The sequence below is a fragment of the Tachysurus vachellii genome, chromosome 7, assembly GCF_030014155.1.
Source record: "Tachysurus vachellii isolate PV-2020 chromosome 7, HZAU_Pvac_v1, whole genome shotgun sequence".
In the NCBI taxonomy this organism is placed as follows: Eukaryota; Metazoa; Chordata; class Actinopteri; order Siluriformes; family Bagridae; genus Tachysurus; species Tachysurus vachellii.
Window position 1 is genome coordinate 6,308,867 of NC_083466.1, and position 27,263 is coordinate 6,336,129.

A 27,263-nucleotide genomic window follows, 5' to 3' on the forward strand; every position below is an offset into this window, starting at 1 on the left:
GGACCCCTGCTCTTCTCGATATATATGCTTCCATTAGGAAACGTTATTAGACAGATGGGGGACTCGAGTCATATGACTTGACTCGAGTCGGACTTAAGTCGCAGGTTTGAGACTTGAGACTTGCTTGACAAATATTAAAAAAAGACTTGACTTGACATTCATGACTTGAGACTTGACTCGGACTTGAGTTAAATGACTCGAAATAACTTGTTTTTTGTTTTTGTTTTATCTTTTTTGTCTATTTTGTTTTTAAATCTGTTTTTAAACGCACACACGAGCATAATATAACCACGTGGCGCAGCAGGCAAGCAGGGGGAGCGCGCGCACTAACTAATAAACCTTAACAGTCGTGACGAAACATGGAAGGCGCTACACCAAAAATAATTAAGTTCGGGTACCGGGATTTTGTGCAAGATGAGAAGAGAATAACAGCAGTATGCGACCACATCGCTCACATTTGAATGGCAAATTTCTATCAAATTAAATTTTTTGTAAGCGCCATGTAGTGTAAATGGTTGGTCACTGTTCATGTGGAAATGTCAGCTTTTTTGCAGTAGCACTTATAATTGGTCTTCAGTGTTAGGCTTTGAGTGAAAAGCGTATGGATCGTTTATGGGGATGCACATATATATATATAAAAAACATAAATATAAATATAAAAAACTTCAGAGTTGCAAGCAGAGCCATATTCTTGTCTCGCATGCACACGCACACATTCAATTTAAAGGGATAGTTCACCCAAAAATAAAAAAAAATCTTTTATCATTTTCTCGCACTCATGATGGTACAAACCTGTATAAATTTCTTTGTTCTGATTAACACGGAGGAAGATATTTTAAGGAATGTTTATAACTAAACCATTCATGAGCCCCATTCACTTCCATAGTATTCTTTTTTTCACTATGGAAGTGAATGGGGCTAGTGAAATTAATTAATTAATTCATTCATTCATTCATTCATTCATTCATCTTCTACCGCTTATCCGAACTACCTCGGGTCACAGGGAGCCTGTGCCTATCTCAGGCGTCATCGGGCATCAAGGCAGGATACACCCTGGACAGAGTGCCAACCCATGACAGGGCACACACACACTCATTCACTGGGGACAATTTTCCAGAGATGCCTACCATGCATGTCTTTGGACCAGGGGAGGAAACCCCCAAGGCACGGGGAGAACATGCAAACTCCACACACACACAAGGTGGAGGCGGGAATCGAACCCCGACCCTGGAGGTGTGAGGCGAACGTGCTAACCACTAACCCACTGTGCCCCACCCCCCGGGCTCGTGAATGGTTTGGTTATAAACAGTCCTCAAAATATCTACGCGTGTTCATCAAAACAAAGAAATTTATACAGGTTTGTAACATCATGAGGGTGAGAAAAAGATAACAGAATTTTCATTTTTAGGAACGTTTTATTTATTTAGTTCTCTCAAGGTTTGTGGGATTCAATAATTTATGTTTTTTGGTTGACATGATTGATTGATTGTTGTTATTCTGTTGTTAAAAAGGAAGGATCCAATTTAAGGATGTGTTCATGTCCCATTAAAAGGGAATGCCTGTTCAAAAAATGCCATTTGGTTGCATAGAAACCATTGTACTTTTATATATCTACTTTTCCATGGTCTTCTGCCATGTTTGAGGCATATTGAAACTTTTCATGCTTTTATGTTAGCCTTATTTCAGTTACATTTACATCTTATTCTTTGTAGTTTTGATTTTTATTCATTTTTAGATTTTTATTGTATTTACAACTCACCTGTATGTGGACACCTTTTAAAAATAAATGCATATAATCATTTTTGTTGCAAATAAAACTCTCATAGTTCATAAATACTGTAGATTTAACTTTGTTTAATATATACATTTAGTTAAATTATCAAACATCTGTATGACTTGCCAGTGACTTGCTTGACTCAAGCTATGACTTGACTTGCTTGACATAAAGCAGTGACTTGACTTGACTTGACTCTCACAAAAAATGACTCGGACTTGCTTGAGACTTGAAGGTTAAGACTTGAGACTTACTTGTGACTTGCACATGTGTGACTTACTCCCACCTCTGTTATTAGAAGACATGGGATTAATTTCCACTGTTATGCTGACGATACAGTATGTATATGTATGTATATATGTATATATATATATATATATATATATATATATATATATATATATATATATATATATATATATATATATATATATATATATATATATATTACTCATCAAAACCAGATGAAATGGCTGAATTGTCCAAATTAACTCGGTGCTCTAGAGAGAGAAAAGATTGGATGAGCTGTAATTTTCTGTTATTAAACTCCAATAAGACAGATACTACTTATCGGTCCAAAAACCAGTACACAAACTCTCACAATTCAACTTCCATTTAGGGGGATGTACTGTTACTAGTAGCTCAACAGTGAAAGACCTGGGTGTTATATTAGACAGCAACTTGTCTTTTGAAAATCATATCGCCAATACTACAAAAACAGCCTTCTTCCACCTTAGAAATATTGCCAAGCTGAGAAACATCCTGTCTGTATCTGATGCTGAGAAGATAGTTCATGCATTCATGACCTCTAGACTGGACTATTGTAATGCATTACTAGTGTCAGGGATCTGCGTGGACTTTTGGCCATGTGCGATTGTTGTTTGTCACGTGGCTGCCCTGCCTTTGTCTGCTCCTCCCTGTCTCCATGCCTGTTCCCCATTGTGTGTGTGATTGTCCTTTTTTGTATTTAAGTGAGCCGCTTTGCTGAATGCAGGGCGGAATCATTAGTTACGTTAGTCCCCGTGTAGTGTGGATATTTATGTATGTCTTCATTATTTATTAAACCCCTTTCATTTGAAGCTATCCTGCGTACGGGTGGTTGTCCTGCATCTGTAATAAATAGGCTACAGTTAGTCCAAAATGCAGCTGCCAGAGTTCTTACTAGGACAAGAAAATATGATCATATAACCCCAATCCTATCATCTTTACACTTGCTACCTGTTAAGTTTAGAATTGATTACAAACTGCTGCTACTTATGTACAAGGCTCTTAATGGTTTAGCTTTCATGTATCTAACTAGTCTTCTAACACGTTATAATCCTTCGCGCTCTTGGAGATCACAACTCAGGACATCTGGTAGTTCCAAGAATATCAAAGTCTACTAAAGGCGGTAGAGCATTTTCATATTTAGCTCCCACACTTTGACACACTTTCCCAGTTTAAATGTAGATTAAAAACTCATCTCTTTAGTCAGGCGTACACATGATGCATCCCATAATACTGTGCACTATTATATCAGACTTGCAAATATGAACAGCGGATATGTTAATCCCTCTCCACTGCTTCTCTTTCTACCAATCCCGAGACATCCAGAAACTGTACCAACTCCGATTGTCTTCAGTACGATGAAGATTTTGGACCTCCACTGAGATGAGGCTGACTCAGAGAACGCAGATCTAGAGATCAGCTACAGTTAGACTCTGCTACACTAAAAAGATGTGAACTCCATGTGATCTTTTGCATCTATACAACATCTATTTGACTATTTTTATAATCACACCCTCCAGTGTCACCCATATGAGGATGGGTTCCCCTTTGAGTCTGGTTCCTCTCAAGGTTTTTTCCTTACCATCTCAGAGTTTCTCCTTGCCCTTGCTGCCTGAGTCACATCAGACTTGCTCATTGGGATATATACATTCACATTGTGAACTAAATCCATCTAATAATCTTGCATTTTGCATTCTATTCATCTTTGTGTAAAGATGCTTTGAGACTGTCAATTGTAAAAAGTGCTATGCAAATAAACTTGAATTGAAGTTCTTCTCTTGCAGCCATCTCTGGCCAGCAGATTAGGAATCCCTTTGCCTATTAATAGAAACGTTTGAATTGTAAGAAAATATGTAAATAAATACTGATCATACTTTAAGACCTTCCTATCAGTCTTGCAGAGTTTAGGTACCTTCACTGTAAACTGCTTTCACTTGTTTTACTAAGTGATGCAAGGGGAGTGGCTTTTTATTGCATTCATGTCACTGTGTTTACAGCTGATTGGTCCCGTTTTGGTTTGCAATCTCAAACTAAATGCAAATTTACTTGGGTAAAAACCCGAAAACCATGCAACACTCCACAGAACACTGAAAGTATGTCTATATATTGGCAGATGGTTTACAGCATAATGATGGTATGATTGTCAAACAATTTTGAAGTAATGTCAAAGCAATATCCAACACATGAATAGAATATTATGACTATTCCATGCCTGAACAAATCTCTATACTCCAGTCTGGCTGATCTCACATGTAAGATTGGATACACAGTATCTTGTAAACCCATCCTCCATATCCAAAGCCTCCTGGTCAACCATCTGGATGAGTGCAGTCTTTATTGGATAATTGAACCGCTTACATTTATTTACTTATTTATGGGCCATATTCTCTCTACAGTATGGTTCTGTTGAGTAAAAGTGCATTCCCACAATGTAAAGTATAACTCAAAACTTGTACAGTATAAAGTACAAACCACTGTTCACTGTGCATTAACAAATGTTAACAGTTACAATGTTAGATTTAAAAAAAATGTTAGTAAATGCTGAAAATAAGAACTTAACATAGTAACATGAACCAAGCATGAGCAATATTTCTACAGCATTTATTGATCTTAGTTTTCGTCGTTTACTAATTCAATATTCAGATCAAACTTGTATTTGTTACAATTAGTTATTTAACTGTGAACTAGCATGAACAATGAAAAACTATTTTCATTAACAAAGATTAAATATAGCTGCAAGCAGCAATACCAGGGTCAAGCCCAACAAGGGCAGAAAAGGAAATTAACGGGAGTTTTGGAAAGCAGTTGAAAAACCTCAAGTTACTGTATCAGCAAACATAGCTATGTTTTCATATTTGTACCAGTATGTGGCCCTGAGATAAAACTGTACATGCACAGGTCATAACTGTGATGACATTTCCCAAGCGTAACACTAGTACACCAAAGTTTAGTGAAGATGCAGCCTCGTATCAAAGTCAAGAAGCTTTTGTCATTTCAACCATATATAGCTGTTGCAGTACATAGTGAAATGAGACAACGTTTCTCCAGGATCAAGGTGCTACATAAAAGAAAGACATGGCTAAAGACTTGTAAGTAGTCTTAGCCACATAAAGTGCAACTGTGCAACCTGGTGCAAACAGTGCAGGACAAAAGACAGTGCAGACAAAGTTACAATACAAAAGGTACAAAAAATGCGAAACACAAGACAGTAAACAGTAACAAACAGCGCCGACCGACCAGTGTATATACTGTATGTGAATACTGAATGTTCAAACAATATTTCGTGCAGTAACATTAGAATGAACAGTTTCTTAGCAGCAGGTCCTTGGGATAATATATACAGAATTGTGCAAAAAAAAGCAAATGACTGAAATATTGTATAGTATGTGCAAAAACTGCTGAAATGTTGGGACAGTTTGTGCAAAAACAGCGTGTAAAATTTGCTGGATTGTAAGCAGCATGTACTGTAAACAGTGTAATGTCAGTGTGTGTTTTGTGAGGGTCTATGCAGTCCATACAGATGTGTGTGTATGTTGTGCTCAGTACAGTACAGTTCAGTTATTGAGAAGTCTGATGGCTAGTGGGAAGAAACTGTTAGTCTGGTCGTGAGGGCCCGAATGCTTCGGTACCTTTTTCCAGATGGCAGGAGGGTGAAGTGTGTGTGTGTGTGTGTGTGTGTGTGTGTGTGGGATCATCCACAATGCTGTTGGCTTTGCGGCTGCAGCATGTGGTGTAAGTGTCTATGATGGAGGGAAGAGAGACCCCAATGATCTTCTCTGCTGTCCTTACAATCCGCTGCAGGGTCTTGCGATCTGAGATGGTGCAGTTCCCGAACCAGACAGTGATGCAGCTGCTCAGGATGCTCTCAATGGTCCCTCTGTAGAACATGGTCAGGATGGGGGGAGGGAGATATGCCTTTCTCAGCCTTCGTAGGAACTAGAGACGCTGCTGGGCTTTCCTGGTGATGGCGCTGGTGTTGAGTGACCAGGTGAGGTTCTCCGCTAGATGAACACCAAGGAATTTGGTGCTCTTGACGATCTCTACAGATGATCCGTCGATGTTCAGCGGAGAGTAGTCACTGTGCTCTCCTGAAGTCCACAACCATCTCTTTAGTTTTATCCACATTCAGAGAAAGGTTGTTGCACCTCCTCTCTGTATGCTGACTCTTCGTTCTTGTTGAGACCCACCACGGTCGTGTCATCGGCGAACTTGATAATGATTCGATCTGTGCATTGCTGCAGTCGTGAGTCAGCAGAGTGAACAGCAGTGGACTGAGCATGCATCCTTGAGGAGCTCCAGTGTTCAGTGTGGTGGTGCTGGAGATGCTGTTCCTGATCCGGACTGACTGAGGTTTTCCCAGTCAGGAAGTCCAGGATCCAGTTGCAGAGGGAGGTGTTTAGTCCCAGCAGGCTCAGCTTCCCAATCAGGTGCTGAGGGATGATTGTATTGAATGCTGAACTAAAGTCAATGAACAGCATTCGTACATAAGTGTCTTTATTGTCCAGGTGGGTGAGGGCTAAGTGGAGGGCTGTGGCAATGGCATCGTCTGTGGAGTGGTTTGGACAATACGCGAACTGTAATGGGTCCAGTGAGGGTGGTAGCTGGGTCTTGATGTGCCTCATGACGAGCTTCTCGAAGCACTTCATAACTATGGGTGTGAGTGCAACGGGACGATAGTCATTGATGCAGGACACTGTAGACTTCTTTGGGACAGGAACAATGGTGGTAGTTTTGAGGCACGTAGGAACAACGGTGCTGCTCAGGGAAATGTTGAAGATGTCCGTAAAGACATCCGCTAGCTGTTCTGCACATTCTCTGAGCACCCTGCCAGGAATGTTGTCTGGTCCAGCAGCCTTCCGTGGGTTAACTCTGCATAGAGATCTCCTCACGTCGGCCGTGGATAGACAGAGTACCAGGTCGTCGGGGGAGGGATGGACTTCCTTGGCGTTACGTTGTTCTGTACCTCGAACCGAGCGTAGAATTCGTTCGACGTGTCTGGGAGGGAGGCGTCGCTATCACAAGCAGGTGAAGCTGTCTTGTAGTTTGTGATCGCCTGTATGCCCTGCCACATGCGCCGGGTGTCTCCGCTGTCCTGGAAGTGGCTATGGATTGTCTGGGCATGTGCGCGCTTTGCCTCTCTGATGGCTCGGGACAGTTTGGCCCTTGCTGTTCTTAGGGCCGCTCTGTCCCCTGTTCTGAAGGCTAGGTCTCTAGTCCTCAGCAGAACACGCACATTAGCAGTCATCCACGGCTTCTGGTTGGAGCGTGTAGTGATGGTCGTGGAGATGGTCACTTCATCAATGCACTTGCCGATGTAACTGGTCACTGATGACGCTTACTCCTCCAAGTTGACAGTGTAACCGTTGGTTGCAGCCTCCCTGAAGATATTCCAGTCAGTGCACTCAAAGCAGTCCTGAAGAGTAGAGGTGGCTCCTGCTGGCCAGGTTTTCACCTGCTTCATAACCGGTTTTGAGCGTCTGACGAGTGGTCTGTATGCTGGAATTAGCATAACAGTGATGTGGTCTGAGTAGCCGAGGTGGGGGCGGGGCTCCGCACGGTACGTGCCGGGAATGTTTGTGTAAACAAGATCCAGCGTGTTTTCACCTCTTGTAGCAAAGTCCACATGTTGATGGAATTTAGGGAGTACTGACTTGAGATTTGCATGGTTGAAATCTCCGGCGATGATAAAAAGTCCGTCGGGGTGGACATTCTGTAGGTCGCTAATAGCTCCGTATAGCTCACTTAGTGCCTCTTTAGCATTGGTGCTAGGAGGAATGCAAACTCTGACAATGTAAACAGTAGTAAATTCCCGTGGTAAATAAAATGGTCTGCATCTCAAACTCCACTGACTATGAGCAGTAACTAGAAACAAGCACAGAGTTCTTGCACCATTCCGTGTTGATATGAACACACACACCACCACCGTGAGGCTCTAAATGAAGTTAGCCCGTCCAGCTGAATGGCAGCGTCCGGAACTCTGTCGCTGAGCCACGTCTCCGTGAAAACAAACATGCAGCAGTTTCTAATCTCTCTCCGTGTAGAGCGTTCGAGTCGGATGTAGTCCAGTTTATTGTCCAGGGAGCGAACGTTGGCTAGTAGAATGGACGGGAGCACGGACACCCGCCCGCTTACCGTGCTTCCGCTTCCTCGCGCACCGCTTTCGGCGTCCCCTCTCCTGGCCTCTGGTATCAGGCGGTACCGGGGACTGGAGGCCTGGTCTTGCCGCAGCAAGCCGGGGTCACGTAGCCTATCCAGTACATCATCGTGCAGGTTGGTTGTTACATGATCTATGTACTTTATTAGGTCCTGAGGGTTGTATACATGAACACCGCTGTCCCTGGCATCAATATAGAAGCAATGGTCGGGCTAAAAACCGTAAATAAAAACTTGTAAAAAATGTAAATAGCACTGAATTGAATCCGGAGAGGCCGCTGCGTGCTACTGCCGCGCCGCCATCTTGGATTACTTCGCCATCCACTGACATGCTTTATAGCTGTAACTTCAAACCATGGTCATTTTGTATTTAAAATTATGATCATATTGGAGTTACTAAATGGTTTCTTGGCTACTCTGTTTAATGATTAATACTCCAAGCCACAAGTGAAATGATCCAACCCCTGTATCTCTATGTTCTGATGCAGAGATGTTTTGCTAATGGTTGCTAGGGTGCCTCTGCTTGGTTGCTAGGGAGTGAATTGGCATCCGTCAGTGTTTATACTTATAAAAATATACTAATATAAATATATTAGTATAAGTATAAACACTGACGGATGCCAATGCTGTAATAAATGTATTGCTCATTGTTAGTCCATGTTAGTTAATGTCACGGACACGGGGGTAAAAATGGACCCAAATGCAGGACAGCTAAACAAACAGGATTTATTAACTTAAAAAAACCATGAAACAGGAAAAAGACAAACCAGACAAGGACAACAGAGGATTCCGCGCTGCACAAGGCAATGCGGCTCAATTAAATAATACAAATAATCGTGACACATGAGGGACAGGTGTGCAGAGGGGGGGGAGGAAAAGACAAGGGCGGGGCAGACACGTGCACAAGGAACATAAACAAAAGGCACATGGCCAAAGTCCAGGCAGAGTCCTGACAGTTAACACATTAACTAATGTTTACAAATGACACCATATTGTTAATTGTTACCAAATTAATAAATGAAGTATTAATTTTTAATTTGCTAGCTAATGCATTAACTAATGTTGACAAATACAACCTTCCTGTTACCAATAGCTTATTCAGAATAGTACATATGCCATAAAAAATAGACATCTGTGAAAATAATGAATCATTTAATGTCACCTTAGTTGTTGTCTGAAGGTAAGGCAGTCGTTGCTGGTTATGCCTGTATTCTGCTAAGATGTCTTGCATGAAGAGGGTTAGATAAAATTCTCTACCATGGCCCACTCTGAGCTGATCCTACATCCCATGGGAAAGGACATCATTTCTAAGAAAATAATATATAATCAAACTTTGAAGTTATCATTGATTGTGCCAAAAATATGGTAATATTAGAGTAGAAAATTTGTGTGTGGAGTTTGCATGTTCTCCCCGTGCCTCGGGGGTTTCCTCCGGGTACTCTGGTTTCCTCCCCAGTCCAAAGACATGCATGGTAGGTTAGCTCTGGAAAATTGTCCGTAGTGTGTGATTGCCTTAGTGAATGAGTGTGTGTGCCCTGCGATGGGTTGGCACTCCTTCCAGGGTGTATCCTGCCGTGACGCCTGAGATAGGCACAGGCTCCCCATGACCCGAGGTAGTTCGGATAAGCGGTAGAAAATGAGTGAGTGAGATGATAAAGTATTCAGCCCTTAGTTTTAGAAGAACTGGTGTAAGAGAGACTATGGGGCAGTTTCCCGGACAGGGTTTAAGTGTAGTCCCAGACTAAAATGCATGTTTAAACTCTCTTAACTGAAAACAGCTTGCACTGAGAGTTTAAAATATCAGTGCCATTGTTTTGTCTCACCAGTAAGTATGTTTGTAAAAACTACTTAAAAATCCAAATATATCTAAGGTCTTGTCTGGGCTTAATCTAAACCTTGTCCAGAAAACTTTCAGGAAATGGCCCTATACCTACCCTTTGCCTATGTCGTTTTCAACTGTATGTTTTATCTCTCTACTTTGGAAAGTTAAATGTTAAGCTAAATACACACTGATATATGATGGATTATGTAATTTTTAATAATGAAGGTGCTAACACATGATAATTATGTATGTTTGTGATAATGTACTGTGGCACATAAGTCTACCTGGCATCAAGCCTGGTGATATGGTTCATGCATCTGTGTCAATGTCTGCCCCATTCAAACCTCTGATGCATGAACTCCTTGTGCAGCAAGGTAGCCTGTCATTTTACCTCCGTAATATGGTCCAGTCTATACACACCAAAAAGTCAAAATTAACCATACATTTAAACAGGATAACAGCACATAATGAATATGTAAAACTTTCTTTGGTTTTACCTACGTAACTTATTTGGAAAAACAACTACGAACCATGTAATAAACAAGGTCTTGTTTATAAGACTATTATATGACAGGATGCCAAACTACAGTAAAGTGGTTCACTGACTACAATCTAAAGAAGCAAACTATTTATTAATTTAATATGATTGTATAAGCCAGTATTTTATCACTACAGTATTATACAGTTAATGACATTTATTTATTAAATATTACGTGTCATTTTGATTCAGTTCTTACAGTATCAAGTACAGTATTGAAAGTGTAAGTTACCTACATAAATGTTAATTTTTAAACATTATACAGTAGATATGGCGGTAACTTAGGCCATCCTTAAAAATGTTCTTGTTTGCCGTAACACGACCGCCCCTGTCAATTTAGGACCAACTCAATTTTTATTTATTTTTTTTCCTTTAAATCCGACCGACTTTTTTACTCTTCAAACAACTAATACAAAAGCAATAAAATAATATGAATTAAATTTTAGTAAGTATTGTAAATATATAAATTGCCTAGGCCTACATACAAACGAAGGCTACGTTATTTCTTTTTAATAAAACCCTGTGACCTTATCTATGTTTACACTATTGGTTAACAGATGTCACACTATGGCCTGTGCGTTTGTTTGCACACATTGTTAAAGGTTTTCAGCTACAAAACACGATGTAGCGGATGTTTAAGCTTATTGTGTATAAGCTTGTTCAAAAATGACGGAAACAATAAATGTTACTGAAAAATACCGTCTGTCTCATTAAACTTAATTTAAATAAATGAATATTCGAATATTCGTTTTTTGTGAGCTCAAATATTCGAATGTGATATTTGAGGAAAACGCCCATCCCTATCTCAGACATTTTATGTGTGAGGTCAGTATTATTGTTATTGACATCTTTGCTTTTTTCTTGATTGACTTTGTTTTTTTGGAACTGGAACAGTGAGCGGAGGAGTGTAAAATTTGGACTTGGAATTTTGAGGCTTTGAACCATCTCTCTTTGCCCAACCTTCCTGAGATTGAGTTAGGTCTTTTCTTCAGATGGGTCTAAGTAGCAGCCGTTCAGAGAAGTTATGAGCCATTATGTGTTCTATGTACCTCCCCTGTAAAGAGGCATACATTTTTCTGACAAATGCTCCTGGCCTCAGGAGCATTGTTTTTTCAGTATTGTTTTTTCAGTATTGACTGTTTCACGATTCCGAACCATCGCTCAACATGGCAATTTGTGTCCCTTGTTTTACTTGGCACAGAGCTGTCATCTTCATTGCCATCTGCATACTGTTTTATATCCCCCAACAGAAGTCCACTCCAAAGTGGAAAAATGCCAAGATAGTTGCCAAAAAGGACATCAACAATGCCTGGGCAGAAGTATGCATTTTCTTTGTTTGTAGTCTCCTCTTTTTTAAGCTCTTGCTGTACCTCCTTCAATACCTTCTTGAATTAGTACTGTATGTGAAGGGAGATCTGCCAACAATAGTGCAGACATTTGTTCTGTCCTCCTCATCTTCTTCCTGAGTTAAGGGACTGTTCTGTAAATTGTCCTCTAAATCTTCTATGTCTGGAATCTTGCCTTCTTTTATTAAGTCCTGCATGGCCTTCAGATTATGCATGACAGCAATGGTGTTGTGCTTTCCAATTAAGACCGTGCACAGTGAGCAGAAGATTTTGAGTGCTGTGGTCATTGAGGTAGTGTTTTGCAACCTGGCAAATGCAAATGTTGCAAATTCCTTCAAACCTTTGTCTGTGGTTTTTCTCCCAAATGCCTCAGAGACAGCTTTGAGCACATGTGCAGAACATATGTGTAGCACTGTAAATGCTCTGATATCCTTCTATGTCTTCAGTTTTGAACAAATGTCAAAAGCCCTGTCCAAGTAGTTGACAATGCTCTCCCTGTTAAATGACAGAACACTTTGGAGCTGTGCCCAGCTATAGTCTGTTTCACTCATATAATCTGGTGCACTCTTAGTTTTGTGTACTGTGAAAGTTTTCGGAGGAACTGCATTATCCAGAATGTGATTTGTGGTATAGAGTGTTCATTTGTCAGCATCTCACAGACAGGGAGGGGAGGAGCATTCTGACCACATCCAGGCAGAGTGAGAGAGTAGTAAAGGACTCTTTTGGTCTGACCAGGAACCTTTGATGCAAAATTTCCTGTAGCATCAAGGCATGGGTTCAGTGGAGTCTTCTTTCTTAGGTGTTGCACAACTATGCTTACTCCTGTTTCAGTGTACATCTGTACACTGAAGGGGTCCACTTGAAAGTTCTGTATGTACCCAGGCATTTTGTGAAATTTGGTGTCACATTCCTTCATGATATTTTGAATGAGGTACATCTCCATGAACATGCCATCATGAATTCTTTTTGCTCTTTCTAAACTCTGGACTAATCACTTTTAGAACATTTTTGTTCAGACTTCGTTATGTTTACAGAAATTAGTTCAAGAATGGGTGTCCATTGTTTTTTTTTGTTCCCTCTTTTTCCATGTTCAGTTTGGACTTCACTCTGCAATGACACATTCTGTTGTTCATCTTCTGTAACCTGTCTTTCTTCACCATTTTTGTCTGTCTTGAATACTGATGGCTCCTCATCACCACATCACCCATAGCGAATTTTCTTATGATCTTGACCAAACAGACTCTGAGAGAGTTCAGACCAGATTTTTGAAGAGTAACCTGTATCTGTCTTTGAAATGTTAACACTCCTTATTGGTCTGACCAAAGCATCCATGCCACCAACCATTGCAGACAAGTCTTTCCTCTGCATTCTCTGTCCTTTTTTAACTCTACCCATTTTGAGTCAAATTTTCTCTCTGAACAGGGGCTGGGTGAGCTGTTGTGCTGGTATGAGGGGCTGGGTGAGCTGTTGTGCTGGTATGAGGGGCTGGGTGAGCTGTTGTGCTGGTATGAGGGGCTGGGTGAGCTGTTGTGCTGGTATGAGGGGCTGGGTGAGCTGTTGTGCTGGTATGAGGGGCTGGGCGAGCTGTTGTGCTGGTATGAGGGGGTGGGTGAGCTGTTGTGCTGCTATGAGGGGATGGGTGAGCTGTTGTGCTGGTATGAGGGGCTGTTTGATTTGGCTCACTCCCAGTCTGTCCTGCTGACTGGAAAAAAATGTTAATGTTTTCCATGGGTGTAAAAGTATGGCAGTGAATTTTCAACCAAAACAAATTATTTTCAACACAAAGTATAAAATATTGGAAGAAATATAATATTCATAATGTCAATGGCCACCAGCGCAGGTAAAATAATCATGTTTATCATTACCTACCTTGTGGTAACCGCATTTGCAAATTATACTTTTCCCAAAAATGTTGTGACTTGTTGTCTTCTTGTGTAATGGACAGTTACTAATAGAATGCAACACATCCTTCCACTTCTTCACCCCTGGCTTCTTGCCTGTTGTTAAGTGGTACATCCCTTGGGCATACTTGCACATGATGTCATGCCAATAAGCATCTGGTTTACTGGTCTTAGTCATGGCTGCAAATATCAAGCAACAGGATACATTTCAGACAAATTGGGCTCTTTTTGTGGTTGGCACGCTAGCAGGATAAAATGAAAGATGAATGCCCCCAACATGACAAATGAACAAAGTCTAAGGACAAGAAAAAATGTACAAGAGGAAAAAACTTACATAAACATAATCAATTATGTGTGTTATCATTATTATAACACAGTCACACAAACAATTGTACTCAGTAGGACATATAGTGTAATGCTTTTTTCCAGTTACAGCCGAGTGTTCCCCCCATTTTTCGTTCATCAGGGAAAAAAAGCTGCGCCATAACAACAAAGACTTCACACTGTATATTATTTATTATTGATATAATCAATATATCATATAAAAAGTAGTTTATAAGTTAAACCAGTAAATCATGCCCAGGGAAAGCATTGCAAGCATATCTATATAAATGGTCATTGCAACCAAAACAGCTTACATATCTAATATAAATTTGAGTATTAAAGAACTGTCAACAAACCGTATGACCGAACTCACCTGCACATTGCCGAAAGGTTAAAAACTTGACTCTTGACTTGAAAAAGGAGGGTTAATACTTGTGAATATATATATTACAAGAGTAAATATGTATATATCAGAATCATGAAATGATGAATCGATTGTTTTGTCCCGCCCCCAACCCTCTGTTTCGGTGAATGACTGTTTTGTCCTGCCCCAACTCTCTGCTTCGGCAAATGACTGTTTTGCCCCATTCACACTTGCCGTTAGGAACTGTTAGGACTGTTAGGACCTATGTTAGGAATTGTTTGAAGTGTGTTAGGACCTGTTAGGAACTGATTTCCTGTCCATCTACCGCAGGGTCCTGCCACCTCATCTGGCAGAAAAGACACCAAAGCAGGGCTTTGCATAGTTTATTGGCACTCCCTAGTGGATATAGCTTGAGGATATGAACTTGCGCCATCTGTCTCTAAACAGGGACCTTTAAATCTTCAGTCTAACACTCACCCAACTGAGCTATTTTATGCATGGGTATGGTAAGTTATGGGTTTATCTTAGAGTATGGTAACTCTCTTTCCTAAGATTCATACCTTGAAGGCATGGAAGCCAGAACCATTATAAAGCCTTTGAGTTGCCAAGACCCTATAACGCTTTGCAAAGTTTATTAGCGCTCCATATGGGAATTAATTGGAATATGTGGGAATTAATGGAATTAACTGGGAATTTGCAAAATGCCAGGTTAGTCTATGATAGGGAACATAAATGTAGCTGAAAAAAATTATTAAAAAAACTAATGTACTGTGCATTCCTCCATAACATAACACAGATAATTTCTTGAAACCTACACAAAAGATAATGTCAAAAAATGTCCATCTTGGTGAGTATTTATCAAAAATATCAATCAAAAAATAATTAATATTGTGAAATAACATTATAATGGCTTTCATTTAATCTACTTTCAAATATAATGTATTTCTGTGATGCAAAGCTGAATTTTCATCAGCCATTACACCAGACTTCAGTGTCACATGATGCTTCAGAAATCATTTTAAGATGCTGATTTCTCATCAATTTTAGTGCTGTGCTATGCAGGTTTAAATGAGCATAAGATTACTTCTTTCAAAAACATATAACACTAATTTGTCCAAACATTTGACTGAACTATTGTATATACTAGGTTATAGTTTGTTTTGTCAAGCATGCTGATTAAGGAGTATTTATTCATCTAGACTATTTCTATTCATTTGCATTAATTGTAAAATGCTTACTATTCCAAAACTAATTACAGTATATTGTTTTCTGTGAGCAAGTAAACAAGATGATTTTCACATAATTTTGAAGCAAAATCTCTAGGCTACAAGATCCAGTTCTCAAAAGTCCTGTGAACCAATGTTCTGTATGTGTTTTATGGCCTTATTCAAGTGACTTAAAATGTTTAATTTTTCACTAACCACACAAACATTGTTTTCTCAAAAACACAATCATATACATACATGCTTCTCACATATTATTGCAGTCCAGTTTGTGCTGATTACAGTGATATTAGACTTTAGCCATTTATATCTTTATAAGCAATTGAAAAAAGCACAAATGTCAGGGTATGACCAAACTTCTCCAGGCCCTAGAAATACCCTTAAACCTCAGAGGGTTAAGTTTCTGGCATTTTGGGTTTCTGCTGGTGGCATCCAAGCAAGAGGTAAACTGCAACAATTCTAAACATTAGGCCTTCTTTTTATTAGAAAGTAGGCTACTCATAGCAGAGGATGGTTTCAATCTATCGACCTCTGGGTTATGGGCTCAGCACGCTTCCACTGCACCACTCTGCTTAAGCAAACTCTCCAACTAGGTCTCAAACCTACAATCCCTGGCTTAGGAGGCCACTGGAGCACGGCTGTATTAAGTCACTGCTGTTTTGAGTTTCTGGCGTTTTGGGTTTCTGCTGGAGGCATCTAAGAGCTAAACTGAAAAGTCTTTGGACAAAACCCATTGTCTTTGATGCAAGAGGTCAAAACATAATCCAGTAGGCCACCAGGATCATGGTGTTGACCTGCAACGATTAGGGTTGATAGCAACAATTCTGAAATTAAAGCCATTTTCTTTTTAGTTAAAATCTAGCATGCTTTTCCTGCACCACACAGCTGAAGCACACCCCAGACTCCAACCCACAATCCCTGGCTTAGGAGGCCAGTGCCTTATCCATTAGGACAATAGCCACTGCTATTTTGAGTTTCTGGGGTTTTGGGCTTCTGCTGGAGCCAGCTAAGAGCTAAACTGCAACAAATACAAACATTAAGCCATTTAATTTTTATTAGAAAGTAGGCTGCTCTTAGCAGAGGATGGTTTCGATCCATCGACCTCTGGGTTATGGGCCCAGCACGCTTCCGCTGCGCCACTCTGCTTCAGCACAACATTCAAAAGGGACTCAAACCTACAATCCCTGGCTTAGGAGGCCACTGGAGCACAGCTGTATTAAGTCACTGCTGTTTTGATTTTCTGGTGTTTTGGGTTTTTGCTGGAGGCATCTAAGAGCTAAACTGCAACAAATATTAAGTCATTTCATTTTTATTAGAAAGTAGGCTGCTCTTAGCAGAGGATGGTTTCAATCCATCAACCTCTGGGTTATGGGCCCAGCACGCTTCCGCTGCGCCACTCTGCTTCAGCACACCCGCCAAATAGGACTCAAACCTACAATACGTGGCCAGTGCCTTAGCCATTAGGTCACTGCTGTTTTAAGTTTCTGCTGGAGGCATCTAAGAGCTAAACTGAAATGTCTTTGGACAAAACCCATTGTCTTTGATGCAAGAGACCAAAGCTTCATCCAGTAGGCCACCAGGATTGTGGCGATGACCTGCAACGATTAGGGTTGATAGCAACCATTCTGAAATTTATGCCATTTTCTTCTTAGTTAAAATGTAGGCTGTTCCTAGGAGAGGAGGGTTGTGATTTATTGATCACTTGGTTTTGCTACAAGCATGCTTTTCCTGCACCACACTGCTTAAGCACACCCCAGATGGGACTTGAACCCACAATCCCTGGCTTAGGAGGCCAGTGCCTTATCCATTAGGCCACTGGGGCACTGCTGTTTCAGACATCTGGCGTTTTGGGTTTCTGCTGGAGGCATCTAAGAGCTAAACTGCAACAAATCTGAACATTAATCCATTTAATTTTTATTAGAAAGTTTAATTATTATTATTATTATTTAATTATTATTGCTCTTAGCAGAGGATGGTTTCGATCCATCGATCAGAGGATGGTTCTGCAGTTTTGAGTTTCTGGCATTTTGGGTTTCTGCTGGAGGCATCTAATGCCTCTTTTCCACCGGAAAGAACCAGGTGCTGGTTCAGAGCTAGCACTGGTGCTGGTTCAAAGTTGGTTCCACTGGTGAACCTTCTAAGAACCGGTTTGCCTTTCCACCGGCTAGAGAGCATCAAGAGCCGAGTGTGATGTCACTTTATACGTGTCACGTGTCCCAGCAACTTTAGCGCAGCAGCGGCAAACACAAACACATCAACAATGGCGGATGTTGCTTTACTGTTAATGCTCATGGCTTTGTGAACCTACATTAACGCGGCGAAAAAAACGTGTACGTGCAGCTCCATGTAATCTGTATAAACGGAGGTTGTAATCGATAAAGTACATAACATTATCTTATCGCTAACACAGAAAAAATGTTAGCCTTAGCATGTAGCTACATACTATCATGTGTGCTGATAATGTATCATATCGCGGTAAAGTAAAAGTGTATTAAACATTAGTATACTTAAGGTACATTATCAAATGCGCCAAGAGTAGCCCCACCCACAGCCCCGGACACAAGCGGTTCTTAAGTCTAGACCAGCAACGTTTTGGTGCTACTTAAGTTGGTGCTACTTTCCCTTGTTTTAAAATGTTTTCGTTTAAGAACAGAATTTGATTTAAAATGCTTTCTCTCCCTTGTGGAATGTGCTCAATAATCTTTCAAAAAAGTGGTTTAGAAACCACTTTTCCTGGTTCAGAGACGGTGCTTTGGCTGTCGAAAAAGAAAGAACTGGTTCTAAATTAGGCTCTGGCTCCGAACCAGCACTTGAACTGCCTCGGTGGAAAAGGGGCATAAGAGCTAAACTGAAAAGTTATTGGACAAAACCCATTTTCTTTGCTGGACATGGGATGCCTAGGAAACAACAAAATATCTAAATAAATTAGACTTTTAATAAATATTTTCATATATTTCATATATCATTCTGTTTTCTTTTTAAAAAGTCTCCACAAATCTAAAACAATTCCTTTTCTTTTGGCTATGATTCTTCTCTCACATATTAGACTTTTCATTAACATCATACTCAAATTTACAAACTTTTTGTTTTTACTACTTTTTGTCTCGACCTAACATTACCATTCTATTCCATTCCAAATCATTTTCATTCCAGTCCCCACTCACATTACTTTGTAATTTACTTTGTAATGTAATTACTTTCGCATTACACATCACTTTACTTAGAACTTTATATTGTTCAAAAAACAATTCCAATTCTTTACAACCCTTCCTCCCTTTCCTGACACACTTTACACATTGGACTTTGTTCAATTTCTATCTTGGTTAAGATTACGTCCGTAAATACTGCTTCATGTCTTATAAAATATTCGAAACTAGTTTCACTTTCACACACTTCCCTTTCATATTTTTCCGTATGTCTTTTTTTAATCCTTCAAAAGTTTACACCAGTACTCATTTGTATTTGGTTCCTTAAAAACTTCTTCCCTAAAAATCTCAGGAAACATTTTAACTGTACAGCTTTTAAAACCATACAATTTTTCTTCTTGTTTCGGATAAATGTTCATCTGTTCTTCTGCTTCCATGTTGTCGATTTTCCTTATCCACTCTTTTGGTATTGCATCTTTGATTATTTTATATTCGTCCCTCAGTTCTTTCTGATCATATTCCTCTTTTGCCTCTTCCATTGCATCAATAAAAAACTGTTCTGGTAGAAACTCCTTTTTAAATTCATATAAAACGTCCTGTACTCTTGTTATCCCTGCTACCATCCACTTCTTAAAAAATATTACTTTCCCTTGTTTTAAAATGTTTTCGTTTAAGAACAGAATTTGATTTAAAATGCTTTCTCTCCCTTGTGGAATGTGCTCAATAATCTTTATCAGCTTTCCCCAGGCATTTAACATTTCTCTATAAAATTCCGGTAATCCTTCCGTCATCCAATTTTTGTTTTCATCCATAAAATTCCCTTGTCCAAATTAAAATTGCCACATTTGTTATAAATTATTTCATTGTTATTTTTTCATTCAAATTGTTTTTTCTTGTAGATATTTCTTAATTACTTTCACTTAGACTCATTTTGCTCTGTTCTACGTCCATTAAACCTAAGCCTCCCCTCTCCGCCACCCCTAAGATCATGTTGTAAGCTATTCTTGCTGGTTTACCCTCCCATAAAAAGTCACAAAAGCATTTTTTCAGCCTCTTTTCTATCCAAACAGGCATATCATATACATATAGAACCTACCAAAGCTTAGACACCATTAAAAAATTTAAATTTAAAACCTTCCATTTCAAGGTCAGTGCTCTTTGTTTCCAAAAGTTTAGTCTATTCTTGTTAAAAGCTCCTCCCACATTTCATCCCTAACTTTCTTCTTGTTTTTACCAATCAAAATCCCTAGAATTTTCATTTCATCTACTTCTTTAAAGTTAAGAGTCCATTAAAATCAATGCCTTCCCAAACCTCATGTATACTGTTTTGTCCTCATTTAATTTACTTCCCGAGCCTTTACAGTATTCCTTTATAATCTCCATAACATGTTTGACACTTTCTTTCCCTTCTACAATTACCGTTGTATCATCCGCATATTGAAAAACATTACCTTCTGCTTTACTTTCCTGTATTTCTATTCCTCTCACTTTGTTTTTTTTGTCCTATTGCTAATCTTAGGGGTTTGTAAACTTCTCCAGGCTTTTGTACATCTTTACCCACACATACACACACACACACAGACACACACACATGTAACCGATGCTTCTGAAATTATAGATAGAATAGAATAGTTAATACAAGTGAATTGATGTAAGAGCTCTTTCTGATATCCACTTTTGTTGTGGATGGTTGTTTTTGTTTTCTGTTGGGATTACTGCAGGAACTGCGTTGGTGGTATAGTGGTGAGCATAGCTGCCTTCCAAGCAGTTGACCCGGGTTCGATTCCCGGCCAACGCATGACCTTTAAGTTTTCTCTATGTTGTTTCAGCTACAACAAACTCTCGTTCATGCAGTATAGCGAATTTTAAGGGAGGCACCTTGTTGTGGAGAAACTGCATCTGTCACATTCAGAGTCTCAATGTCTGACTGTGTCACGCGAGCTGAAACAACAGGCTGCTTCATTTGATCGCAACAGCAGATGAGCAGCCACGTGAAAAATGTCGCACTATGTGGGAATCAGGCTGGTTTCAGGGTGTTCCAGAAGGAACGGGACTCTTATTTACCGTAAACCAAAAGCCCGAATCCTTGTTTCTGCCCAGTTTCGAACTGGGGACCGTTTGCATGTAAGGCGAACATGATAACCACTACACTACAGAAACCACAACAAAGCCTGCCCACCCTTTGCTGAGGCCTGGGAAACATCTACTGTAAGTAACAAAATAAATAAGCGTTAATAAAAAGCATCAACTTTCAGTCACCAAAGTTGGGATTACTGCAGTCAAGGTGTTGCTGGTATAGTGGTCAGCATAGCTGCCTTCCAAGCAGATGACCTGGGTTCGATTCCTGTCCAATGTATGACCTTTAATAACAGAGCCAGGGCAAAAGAGACTGCCTGGAAGGGGGATGGAAAAAGGGGGAAAAGAGAAAAATAAGTGGAGGGGTATATATATATAATATGTATGTATATATATATATATAAATATATATATATATATATATATATATATATATATATATATATATATATATATATATATAATGTGTGTATATGTGTGTGTGTGTATGTATATGTGTGTATATATATATATATATATATATATATATATATATATATATTTAACTATTACTACTATTTAATTTAATCGCAATTATTATATTAGACCTACAATAATTATTATATAAATACTATCATTATAGAGCTTTTCACTTATTACAAAGGTTATAACATAAAAAATTGCTAGAAAAAAAAGTGTTTGAAGTTAAATAAATGTTTTTTGATTGAATTACAGTCTTTCCACTGTTCAATGGCCTTCCCAGATGCTGGACAATACCATTTACAGTACCTTGAGTATGGCCAGTAAGTTTGTTCTTTGACTGACCACATAATTTACACTGGTAGTGGTAGCCTTCTTTTGACAGATGCTTTTTTTTGGTGGCTCCCCTCTTGCCACAAGCTCTGATTTTTGGAGTCTCCATGCACGTTGTTAGTTCTGGAACTGTGAGACTGGAGACTGGGGACCTGGCAAAATGATAAAGAACCCTGTAACGAAGGTGCTGGCACTGATGGGTGATGACCTGGCAGAAAGGATGTATATCCCAGAGATATATATACATCTCTGGCGCCGATGGGTGATGACCCTGCTGATTTGAAAATCCAGGCCAGTTAAACCACACAGGATCATGCTTGACACTGGGCCAAAAAGAAGATTCACATGCCACATGAGTCAGGCTGGTGCCAGGTGCAGCTACATCTGCATGTGATACCACGGACTCAGATCTAGCATGTTTGCGATGGTGAATTACTGCCTCAGTAATAACAGCATGTCCATGTTCCAAGTGTGCTGTCGGAAGCCCTCTTGGGTTTTGCAGTAAATGTTTTACCAGACTGATCTGCTGGGGAAGGTCCACTCCTTGCAGAAAAGTGTCCCGGTATATGTGTGTGTGTGTGTGTGTGTGTGTGTGTGTGTGTGTATCTTTATAATACACCTATATTTACAATAAAGTGCTCAATATGTATATATTACATATTTATTTATTTTTATTATTGAAGTGAATGTGGGGAACAGAAGCCCAACTCACCAAGAAGAGACTTTAGTGTTGTTTATTGTTAATAACATCATCTTGGTCCTGTACAGCAGTTCTCTGCAGTCTTCATGCAGCTGATTGATGTGACTGTATGTCATCACAACTAACACTGAGTTATAAACAGTCTGTGGATAAACAGATGCATTGTTTGTATAATGAATGATCAGTAGTCTCTACAATCATATTCAATAACAGCATCAACAAAAATATTCTAAATATTAATTCAGAAAATGAGAATCACATACTAACTTTTTTATTTATGTTTTCACAAACATACAACGTTTATCAATTCTCAAATAAAAATTCAGTTATAATAAAATAATATGAAGGTGTAATTACAGTTACAATCTGTAATATTTATATACGTACACTTATACACCATCTCCTTTGAAATCACAAATCCCTCTGCATTAGCATTTTTGTACAAGGACAAAATTTTTCACAATCTTAATCAGTAGTGAAACTTTTTTTTTTTCTTCATTTACAACCGATTGTGTGTGACTAAGACTATGTTTCGGCCAATTGACTGTTTTGTCAAAAAATCAAAAAATCAAAGCTGAAGGAAACAGGTAAAGCTTCAGCTTCACATGATGATTGTGGGTTGGAGTAGCATCTGGGTGCACTTCTAGTTAGCTCTTAAGAAGGCACCCTGAAGTTCAAGAATCCTGGAGGTCCTGAACAACAAATGCTAGGATGCAAAAGGGCCTGGTGCAGAGTGCACCAGTGGTGTAGTGGTGTCATACAAGATTCCCATTCTTGTGAACTGGGTTTGATTCCTGGCTGGTGCAGGTTTGTCTTCTGCTTTGTTTCAAGCTGTGCTGAAAAAGGCTTCCTAAGTGCTGTAACTCCTGAGTCAATTTGAGCTTCTTAATAGAACTTTCGGTCAGATGTTACAAGCTGATTCTATTCCAAGTCATGCTCTTCAATATGTAGTGGTATCATCAAGATTTACACTTTTTTGAGCTTCCTAATAGAACTTTCTGTCAAATGTTACAAGCTGGTGGTATTCCATGTCAAACTCTAAAAAGGTAGTGGTATAAGTAAGGTTAATTTTTTCCAAAGCAGCCATTAATTCCTGCCTGCCGTTTATTCCGATTCCCGGGTGGTGCAGGTTTGTGCTTTGCTGCCTTTCAGACTGTGCCGTAAAAGTCTTCATAAGTGCTGTACCCGCCGAGTCAATTTGAGCCTTTAAATGGAACTTTCTGTCATATGTTACAAGCTGATTCTATTCCAAGTCATGCTCTCCAAAATGTAGTGGTAGCAGCAAGATTTGGATTTTGCCAAGCTGCCTTTTATTCTTGCATTAAAGAGAATGTTTTGGGGATGTGTTTCTTTAAACATCTTATTTGAAGAAGGCTCAGTTGTTGCTTTCCAGAGCTTTTCAGATCTATCTGGACAATGGTGAAGGATTGGAGTGAATGCGGATAATAAACTCATGTGACAGCAGTAGAAAACGATATATGGTTTAAAATTTTTTTTTTCTGAAACCTTTGTCTGCAGGCCCAGTGGCCTAATGGATAAGGCATCAGCCTTTGGAGCTGAGGATTGTGGGTTCAAGTCCCATCTGGGTCAACTTATAAGGTGTTCTTTAGGAACTGCCAAGCGCTTCTGTTCACTGCTGCTCATTATCACCTTCACAATCTGGTCTGTCACATGTGTGAGCCGGATGAAAAAACATTGAAATGGACTTTGAAAATCAAAGCTGAATGCCTAACAGGTAAAGCTTCAGCTTCTTGAGCTTGGTGCAGAGTGTACCAGTAGTGTATTGGGGTTCGATTCCTGGCTGGTGCAGGTTTGTCTTCTGCTTCCTTTCAAGCTTTGCTGAAAAAGGCTTCCTAAGTTCTGTAACTCCTGAGTCAATTTGAGCTTCTTAATAGAACTTTCTGTCATATGTTACAAGCTGATTCTATTCCAAGTCATGCTCTTCAATATGTAGTGGTATCAGCAAGATTTGGATTTTTTTGAGCTTCCTAATAGAACTTTCTCTCAAATGTTACAAGCTGGTGGTATTCCATGTCAAGCTCTAAAAAGGTTGCTATTTTTTCTAGCAATTTATTCTAACATTTTTATGTTATAACATTTACATTTACAGCATTTGGCAGACGCCCTTATCCAGAGCGACGTACATAAGTGCTCTGTATTGTATCTATGCCGATCCAGTGGATCGGGTATCGGTGGTGCATGACCGATCCTAATCCGAAACCCGTGGTCATGGGCGTCGGAACCATTATATGTGGGTGGGACAGGACCCACCCACTTTTTAAGACCAATAGTATTGGACCCACCCACTTTTACCGTCTCTATTCAGCGCATATGTCCTTTTTATATTACTTTTCAGAGCGCCACCAGTCGAATCCATTCTGCTTGAGGAATGCCCTAATAAATTAAACTCCATTCCGTGTTTTACCTACAGCATTGACCACGCTCCTGCTTTCTGAAATCCATGGGCTTCGGAACCATTATATGTGTGTGGGACGGGACATGCCCATAAGAAAAATACACTTATATATTAAATTGCATTAATGAAAATAAATACATTTTATAGGAAATATGATTAACAGGCACCCTTTCCATTTACCTCATGGAAAGCGTTAAATATGTCAAGTCTAGTCACTTTTACTGTCACATCACCACAGCACATGTGCCTTGGTGAGTGAAATTCTTGGGAGCGAACTCCAGAAATTGCAGAGCAGTTTACATATAGTACTTAAAACGAAATTAAGATCAGTTACATATGGGTGAAAAATGTGCAAAATGCTCAATATCAGGTGAAATGTGCAAATGTGAAAAGATGCAATACACTCGTACATCAGTGGTCTTCACTATTTTTTTCATGTGAGCCACACTGATAGGACAAAGTCAATAGGAGAGCCACTTTCACCGCAAAGTATGCCAAGTTATTCAATCTTAAATAGCTTATCTGCTTAAATACAATGTACAATATTGCAATACAATAATTACTCGAGTTGCAGATGATGCATGCTCCCCATCAGTTACCTCTTTTGTCACTATCACATTGCTTTGTTGCTGTTCATTTTGTGCGCGGGATTGTTTGATAAGTAATCGATCCATTTTTTAGTCCGTGTGTACAGTAAACACAAGTTGTTAACTAGCATGAAACACAAACTAGCTTCTGGCAGGCCGCCAAAAACTGGGTATTGCGCAGAACGCAGTGAGTCAGTGACGAGTCAAATAATATATATAAATATATATATTATTATTTGTAATAGAGCACATTCGTTTTTCTATGCTTCCCTGATTGTTTTTAATGTTATTTACATGAAAAATAAATTTTAACCACATGATCATATCATCGTATTATTTACTGCCATGCAAGCCGCATATTAAAGCTTGGCGAGCCGCAATGAGTAACACTGTCGTACCTGGTCAGTACACACAGTGTACTATTGAACATATTTAAAATAGCAAAGACTTCACACTGTATATTATTTATTATTGATATAATCAATATATCATATAAAAATTTTGTGTATAAGTTAGAGATGTACCAATACCACTTTTTCTCTTCCGATCTGATTCATCCGATTCCATTTGAAGTCTCCAACTTTAAAATATGTCGCTCATTTGGGTGCAAGGTTTACTGTTTAATACATTTTGCATTGTGTTTCAATAGTTCTAATTTAAAATTCACTTTAAAATATTGCCTTTTCTTCAGAAAATAATTTTATTTAATAATTGCAGTATATATGGTTTAGATTGTTATACCACTAACTGTTAAAAGTGCTGTTTGCTACTGCATTAATACTTTTTTTTAAGGTTTCTTGTGTTTTCATTTTTCATCCAGTAATGGGCATTTTTGTATTTCTTTTCCAGCAACAAATAAATCTTTATAACTAAACGAGTTGTATACATTCTTTAGTTTTAAAGGTAGAAAAGAACACAGATATAGTGGGGTTCAAATGTTTGGGCACCCCAGGTAAACATTTGTACTAATGTGCATAAAGAAGCCAAGAAATGATAGAAAAACCTCCAAAAGGCTTCAAATTACAGATTAAACATTCTTGTAATTTGTCAAAAAAAAGATTTTATTTCCATCATTTACACTTTCAAAGTAACAGAAAATAAAAAAAATGGTGTCTGCAAAAGTTTGGGCACCCTGTAGAGTTTATAGCATGCACTACCCCCTTTGAAAAGCTGAGACCTTACAGTGTCATGGACTGTTCTCAATCATCGTCTGGAAAGACCAGGTGATGTCAATCTCAAAGGTTTTAAATGCCCAGACTCATCTGACCTTGCCCCAACAATCAGCACCATGGGTTCTTCTAAGCAGTTGTCTAGAAAACTGAAACTGAAAATAGTTGACACTCACAAAGCAGGAGAAGGCTATAAGAAGATAGCAAAGCATTTTCAGATGCCAATATCCTCTGTTCGGAATGTAATTAAGAAATGGCAGTCATCAGGAACAGTGGAAGTTAAAGCAAGATCTGGAAGACCAAAAAAAATATCAGACAGAACAGCTCACAGGATTGTGTGAAAAGCAAGTCAAAACCCATCGTTTGACTGCACGATCCCTCCAGAAAGATCTGGCAGACACTGGAGTTGTGGTACACCATTCCACTATAAAGAGATACTTGTACAAATATGTTATTCATGGAAGAGTCATCAGAAGAAAACCTCTTCTATGTCCTCACCACAAAAATCAGCGTTTGAAGTTTGCAAATGAACATATAGGCAAGCCTGATGCATTTTGGAAACAAGTTCTGTGGACTGATGAAGTTAAAATAGAACTTTTTGGCCGGAATAAGCAAAGGTACATTTGGAGAAGAAAGGGCACAGAATTTAATGAAAAGTGCCTTCA

General features: G+C 39.2%; 4 non-coding genes across 4 annotated transcripts; 2 read left to right on the plus strand and 2 right to left on the minus strand.

Moving 5' to 3' along the window:
* Positions 1-17,461: 17,461 nt before the first annotated feature.
* trnar-ccu (transfer RNA arginine (anticodon CCU)) lies at positions 17,462-17,534 on the minus strand. Its single transcript has one exon. It is a non-coding gene; the product is annotated as a tRNA-Arg (tRNA).
* Positions 17,535-20,584: 3,050 nt separating this feature from the next.
* Positions 20,585-20,656, plus strand: trnag-ucc (transfer RNA glycine (anticodon UCC)). Its single transcript has one exon. It is a non-coding gene; the product is annotated as a tRNA-Gly (tRNA).
* Positions 20,657-20,945: 289 nt separating this feature from the next.
* trnav-uac (transfer RNA valine (anticodon UAC)) lies at positions 20,946-21,018 on the minus strand. The gene has a single exon. It is a non-coding gene; the product is annotated as a tRNA-Val (tRNA).
* Positions 21,019-23,943: 2,925 nt separating this feature from the next.
* trnaq-uug (transfer RNA glutamine (anticodon UUG)) lies at positions 23,944-24,016 on the plus strand. Its single transcript has one exon. It is a non-coding gene; the product is annotated as a tRNA-Gln (tRNA).
* The last annotated feature ends 3,247 nt before the right edge of the window (positions 24,017-27,263 follow it).